The following is a 7,516-nucleotide window of genomic DNA, read 5'->3' as shown; positions in this document are numbered from 1 at the left end:
GCATGCTTCATCAAGCAGATTAATCCGCTTAATACCACGAGCCAAGCGATTTTTCAATTTCGGTTATAATGACTCTAGTCCTATTGGAACTTTTGCCCGATTACAAAACCGTTCAATATCACCTAAATTTTAGGCAGACTTGAGCTGATTTTCTGACATTGGCAGTTGGACTTCTTATCTGTGGATGTTTACAGAGATTTCCGACTGTCAAGTACAATTTTTCCTTAAATATGTATTTTTCTACTTGTATTTCGATATATTACCAGGTATCGATCTTGCACCAAGAAAATTAGTAGTCACAATTTTAAAAGTATATGATCTCAAAAGAAATCTACATTAGATACAATAATTTCAGTGTCCTATGCAGACAAAATATCTCCAGTTAAGATTTTATTAATTTTACTGTCAGTAATAAAATCGATTTTATAAAATAATGGGAGGTTTCTACTTCTAATGCTTCCAAAATCTGTGATCTTTGATTAACCATTAGGCCTATAAATCTACACTTAAATAATTATTTTCAGAAAGCAAACTTTGAACCGCCTAAGGAAAGGTGTCGGCAGATGCAAGCAACTAATGAAGAAATGGGGCCTGTCAGACAACCCTGAATGTGAGTGTGATGAAATCCAAACAATGGACCATTTACTCGCGTGTGAAGTGTACCGTTATGATGGTGATTTGAAAGACATACATACAATCAGTGACTCGGCCTTAAAGTGACTCGAGAGAATTTGTAATGTTGTATAGTATTATAAGAGCATCTTTAAAGAGTTTCGTTACCATAATTGTACAAGTATATTGTAATTAATGTAAGAATGATTGCCTTTGTATATTCCGAACGAATAAAAAATAAATACGCAAATTAAAACTGATAAACAATTTAAATTACAAAAGCCATCTTAATGTTAATTTTATTTACCTCAAAGGCTCTATACATATGGTAGCATTGGACCGGCAAAATTAAAGGTAACACCCATCACCTCTTTCTATAGAATAATATATAGCAGGAGCAGAAACCTAGACACTGAAGCTATTTTGAAAAGATAAATACAACTTCTCAAGTTAATGTAATACAAACTACCTTCAATCTAAGAAATCATCGTTACAACATGAGAGACATTCGTAGCAACATTATTATGAAGAAGTAGTACAATACATTTACTGTGGAACATATGATGTTGGGTCATTACAGTTATGGATGTCAGCTTTGTCAATTAGTAACATTGAAGGCTCCAGGAGCATGGAAATAGTATCCAGGAAGATGAAGCTTGACTGGCGGTTTATCGAGAATGCCACCAGCACCTCTGCTGATGCGGTTCCTAGTACTCATGTTATGCTACTGCACTGTCTGAGGTTTGCACACCATGTTACATAGCAAATTGCAAGCGTTCACCCACTGACACGTCAAGCTATTTCACTAATGATCTGTTCCCACAACACCTTATGACAAGCTCTTTGAGAAAGAAGTTCAGTTCAGAATTTTCTGTAATTCCTCTTTGTAAAAAACTTCCTGCGATTTCTGCACTGTTGCTGTCCTTTAAGATGTAAGTTCTTGTGTGTTTTGTCTACTTTGAACGCTATGAAAATCTCCACTGACCAATTAGGACGGTAAGACTTGTCAGACGCACTTTTGTATTTCGAAATTTGCACATCAACTACTTTGAACTTCTGCTTGAGTGGATCCACCATCGTAATACGATTTATACTGTATTCAGAAGTCCATTGCTATGTACATCGATTGGTCTCTTCCTAATCGTGCAATGTTCAGTTCGAGTATACTCCCCAATAATTTGTTGGAAAATACCTAGCCATGTGTATGGGCCACTATAGTGTTCCTTTTGAAATAGTCAAGCCGATATATTTGAAGCAAATAATAAAATGACTCTGAATAATATTATATGGACATTAACGACAAATTAATTATGAAAATGTATTAAATTAGCTTCAAAGAAAGACTATATCGATTGCAATGTAATAAAAGACATTATTTATATGAGATCGTAGTGCATAACGTTCTCGAAACTAACAGTATTATCTTTGTCATTATATATAAGAGAAAAAAGATATTTAAAATCACTTCGAGTCAAATCATTTCTTCTGCTGTATGTAAGGTATGCTTGCTATTGTAAATCGGTAGCTTTTGTTCTATTATTTCAGGTACATAGCGAATAATTCAAGCGTGTAGTCTGTGCTTTGTGGAAATATATTTACAAAAAGTGAGTGCATTGTGTTACTTAAAGAACCCATGCAAACAATTCTTCCTGAACTGCAAGATGTTATGTAGCATTTTTTCAGTCTCTGCGAAGCGAGCAGCGGTGATCTTTGACTGGCAACAATTGGCCGCCATTACGCGGCGTATTTAAATTTATTTTTCTGTGTAACATATCACCACAGCCGGAGCAGAAAGAATCATTTCAAGTTATTCAATTAACTAAAGTGCAAAGCTTCACTAATTCTATTTCTTCAAAAAATGTATACTTTCAAAGACACGATTTATTCTAGGTCAGTGAACTTAGCCTGCATTAGATTTTGCGGAAAGCATTTGAAATAATTTGTAGGGAGCCTGGCGCTCATTTGAAACATAATTTAATACTTATCTTTGGCCTCCTACAAATCAATATATATATCTTTCTTGTGTTTCACTTAATAATAATAATAATTAATAACCACAGAAAGGAAGGGATAATGTACCACGAAGAGTAAGCTACATCCGCATATTGTTCTTAATGGTTTGTTCAGACGGTCCACAGTACTAGGTTTCATGATGAATAGAGGTTTATTTCATATTGTTCCATAACTGACTTGACATTCTTAGTGTAAAATTCACCTCCGTGGTCAGCCTGTATGTTGCCAGGGCACCAGTTCATACCAGTTCTTCAGCAATATTTCGAACACCTGCGTCACGCCCCCCCCCCCCCCCCCCCAGTCTTTGCTTTCACAAGAAGAACCCAGGGGTATTTGGAATACGTATCTGCGATCATTAAGATAGATCTGAACCCTTTATTCGATCATGAGTATTCTGTCCTCTCCACGAGATTGGGTTGCCATAAATCATCCAGATTACATATTATGACCCGTCTGCACCGGAACATTCTGCAAGCAGATCTGTGTAGTTCACGAACCACTGTCTACATTGTTATTCAATAATGCGTCTTTCTCGAAGCTCTGCGATGATTGATATTATTTCATTCGTATGCACTGTATTCCCCGCTGCAGCTGATGCTGTCAGTAGTTGTAGTGAGCCTATGATTTCGTTAGGGTCATCGTAATATAGGTAGTGTGTTCAGCTTTATATGTTGAATGTCAAAGCTATAGCGTTCGCTAAGTTCACCACTTAACGTGGTCTAATAATATATTTCCTATTGTCTGTACATTCTAATCGTCCTTTTAGAGTGTTGTCTCGCCTACGTATGTTAGTCATACGTAATATTTCAGTGCATGATCTCATCTCTTTCGGGAAATACTTTCGAGAGTTCGTTGTTTTTGGTAATATTAGCTCTACTAAACCAGGAGTCCACTCAAACTCCCTGTCTCCAAGGTGGATGGTGCCCTTCGTTAAGACTATAGACAGCTTTCCCAGCATACACAGCTGATCTCTCTGATCCATGTATCGTATCTAATTCGCTAGCACTTCTCTTCTTCTCCGAGTCCACCACTCTTTGTGAGAGCTATGGGTCTAAACGTTTCAGCAGTGATTGAGCTGTTCCAGTTTTAACATCGCAGTATGCAATGAATGGCTTTCCGCGTCTCTAAAAAAATTGCGTTTGGTAGACAGTGTGTCGCATACTGATCACATTTTGAGACAGTACACATCTTATATATTCAGCGGGTGATGAGTTAGTCTCCTTCTTAACTCTTTTATCTCAGATCCATGTCAACGGACTCTTTCATTCGTATCGCCCATCATGGATTCGTGCATGTTAATTTTCATAGCTATTCCCTTGATAAACCCATCCAGTTGCGTTAATTGCTCACTGACTCACTGACTGTTTCAATTTTTTCCACACTATATGACTCATGTCGCTATTTTCTCTCATTCAACTCATAGGCTCTTGTAGCTGCTACGTTAATAGTGCTTTCCAATGCCGCTAACTTCGTGCTAATTGCTTGCTCGCTTCGCTCGGTTCTGTCATTCAGCTGAGATTCACCGTTCGTAGCTCCTGCATTGGTAAGACTTTCCAGTTTCGTTAACCTCTTGTTAACTGCTGCTTACTTCACTGGATTGTATCATTCAGGTGAGATTCACCTCTCGCAGCCGCTGCCTTGTCGCAGCTATCCAAATCCGTTAATCTTGCATTGATTGTCTCGATTTTTCTGCTGACGTATAAACGTATGTCTGGCTTATTCTTCATCCTATTGAGCTGAGCAAACTTCACGCTTGCGAATTTGTCCATTGCCTGCAATATACCTGACAGGGTTACGTTTTGGTACACTGCCATTTACACAGAATCTCATCGAAGTTTCGTCTCTATCGAGCCTCATTCAGTCTCTTCGTTTTATCGATAACCCGAAAAACAATAACGAATCATTCCAATAAGTCCAGCATATGGTGACGAATTTGTTGAATGACATGACGGTGCACACATGAGCTTGGCATATATGCTTTAAATTCGAATTGTCCTACTTGAAAGCTATAAAAAAGATTCGATTATCCCAGATCAATTGCTTTAGGATCGTTGAGTAAGTCTGGCTACAATAAAATGTATCAACAAGCATGTGGCGAGTAAAGCAGAAAATATCTCCGTATCTGATCCTGGTCTTCAACCGCATCGTCGTAAAATATGAATACACTTGTTGGGTTCGGGCAACGGCCTTGCCGCAGTGGATACACCGGTTCCCGTGAGGTCACCGAAGTTAAGCGCTGTCGGGCGTGGACGGCACTGGGATGGGTCACCATCCAGGCCGCCATGTGCTGTTGCCATTTTTCGGGGTGCACTCAGCCTCGTGATGCCAATTGAGGATCTACTCGGCCGAATAGTAGCGGCTCCGGTCAACGAAAACCATCATAACGACCGGGAGAGCGGTGTGCTGACCACACGCCCCTCCTATCCGCATTCTCAACCGAGGATGACACGGCGGTCGGATGGTCCTGATGGGCCGCTTGTGGCCAGACGACGGAGCGCTGCTGCTGCTTTTGGGTTCACTTTCTCAGGCTGTGAAACAGCGCTGCTTTCACTGAACGTCTGCTGCATTACCCCCTCAATGTTATGCAGTATCTCCTGCAATAGCTGATATTTTGGCTAAAACAGGGTTTTTGAAAAAAATATATACATCCTCGAAGCGTATTCTCTCAGGATGTATTAATAAATTTAGAACTAAATAAGTTTTTTCGTATACTGAAAACTCCACAATTAAAACACGTATGTCTTCGGGAAGCAATGAGCCATTCGTCTTCTTCATTCTCAGTTTTGCAGCATCACCATGGCAGGACTCTTGTGAAGGGGATGTTCTGTCCACAACGCCATGACGACAACTAGATACCCACAGTGGAATACAGGATATTTTATAGGGAACATGCAATAAAGCTTAATAAACACTTATGTATTGCACAATATATGAACAGACTCAAATACGAATGGAATATCTCTTTCCTTAAGCCTTTGCCCCTCACTGTCGCAGGGTCGGCATTGTTATGGTTTGATTTGGCAAGGTTAATTGAAGGGGTGGTCGCATGCCCTTCCTGTCGCCACCCCGGCGGATGAGATGAGGATGAAGACAACACAACACGATGACGAGGACAACACAACACCCAGTCCCTGAGGGGAAAAAGATCCCCGTCCCAGCCGGGAATCTAACCCGGGCCCCTTTGCGCGGCATTCCGGCGCGCTGGCCACTCAGCTATCGGGGCGGACTAAATTCGAATGGAATACTGTACGTATTATACTTAGCACACTTGGATCATACATTTCCATCTCCATTCCAGCGCAATATGAAGCATACAATCGAGCTATGGTTTCTTGGAAGAAACACAGAGTTCGGCGAATAGACTTCAACAGCTTACTTCACAATGTCGCATAGAATTGGAGGTCATACGATTGTCACGCTGGTCATCTGTCTAAAACATACTTTATTCTATGACTTGTGTACATTAGATCCTTAAAGATAAGTGCCTGTAGACGTATGCACTCCCTGCAGTTAAATGTTTAATTGTTCTAGAGATGTCTCCTACTGTGACAGCATTATCATCCAGCATTATTTTTGGCGAATGAACGTTGCTATGGATCAATGTGGAAATACGCATTGGGTATCACATAGTCTACACCATTCATCCGTGGATAATATCACGTTAACATCACAAAATCTTGGATTTTCAAATAGGCCATCGGACTGAACTTTCGGTCCTATATCGTACCGACACTGACACATTTACAGCCTGTGTTGTTTAAACTGTGGCTAATGTTGAATAACATGATTACCACACAATTTAGCTTTTTCACTTTACCTGCTGCTGCTATCCACCTCGACATCTTCGCGCTTTGCGGGTTTTTACATGACTGCGTGAGCTATTCATCGATCAACAGTGACTACACAAGTTTGGTGTATTCAAGAAGATGACTTAACCTAGACGTTCCGGATATTCCCGATTACGTTACAATGATTGAACTGTAGGATTATGGATTCGAAGAGGACGATGAGCAATTTACGGCTGCCTATTCCATGTTCGAGTGTCTGAAATCAGAAAACATTTTTAAAGTTCTTTTGGACATTTATAAGAAACTTATTGCACGATGTAACAGTTTAAATGCTGTAGAATATCACCTGTTTCCTACAAAGTTTATACCTCGTCTATGTGACATTTCACATAGATTTAAGTTACTACTAAGCGTTTAAAAATGATGAACTTATTTATATGTATGAGCCCTGCTGTAAACATTGTGACGTGAATGCTCGATGGCACATTGATGGGCCTCCATCCATTAAACATGTTTGTTGTACAATGGAAAATAGTAAATGATTTTCCCCTACTGATTGTGTTTATTTTAATAATATGTGCTAAGGTTTACACAGCCACAACTCGTTGGACACGCTTGCTCTGTCCATTATGGACAGATATATGAACTGCTCACACAGCATGGGTCGTTTATCAGGAGCCTGATAAATGGCTCACATTATGGGCTTGTCGTATCTGACACTCATTCAGTACTGATTGACTCAGTGACAGCAGATGGTCCAGAGGCAACATCATACTGAGGGGCAGTGCTGACACATCCGGGGGCGGTGCCAGGGTGCAGTCCGGATGCAGTGGAGGCAGCCCTCTCACTACCCATATCAAGAAACTATGTATTCCTTTAATATGTTATCGGATAGGACAAGGGTGGGTAGGGGCGGTGACTGAAACAACAACACCTCTTTAAACACACTATGGTTTATTCACTTTAGGAATATTGCATTGTGGTATTACAGAATTTTGAAAATAGCTGCTGTATGTAAACCTTAAACTCAGGCTGTATGGCGTTCAAACCAATAGACTGCATTTCCCACAAAGGAATTCCATCTGTGAATTTCCAGTGAACAG

At 40.0% G+C, this 7,516-nt stretch overlaps 1 pseudogene; it reads left to right on the top strand.

The window, feature by feature from the left end:
* The first annotated feature begins 4,803 nt into the window (after positions 1 to 4,803).
* Positions 4,804 to 4,921, top strand: LOC126428530 (5S ribosomal RNA; annotated as a pseudogene).
* The last annotated feature ends 2,595 nt before the right edge of the window (positions 4,922 to 7,516 follow it).

The sequence above is a fragment of the Schistocerca serialis genome, chromosome 1 (assembly GCF_023864345.2).
Source record: "Schistocerca serialis cubense isolate TAMUIC-IGC-003099 chromosome 1, iqSchSeri2.2, whole genome shotgun sequence".
Lineage (NCBI taxonomy): Eukaryota > Metazoa > Arthropoda > Insecta > Orthoptera > Acrididae > Schistocerca > Schistocerca serialis.
The sequence above is the reverse complement of the archived record's forward strand: the minus strand, read 5'-3'. Positions and strand labels throughout refer to the sequence as shown.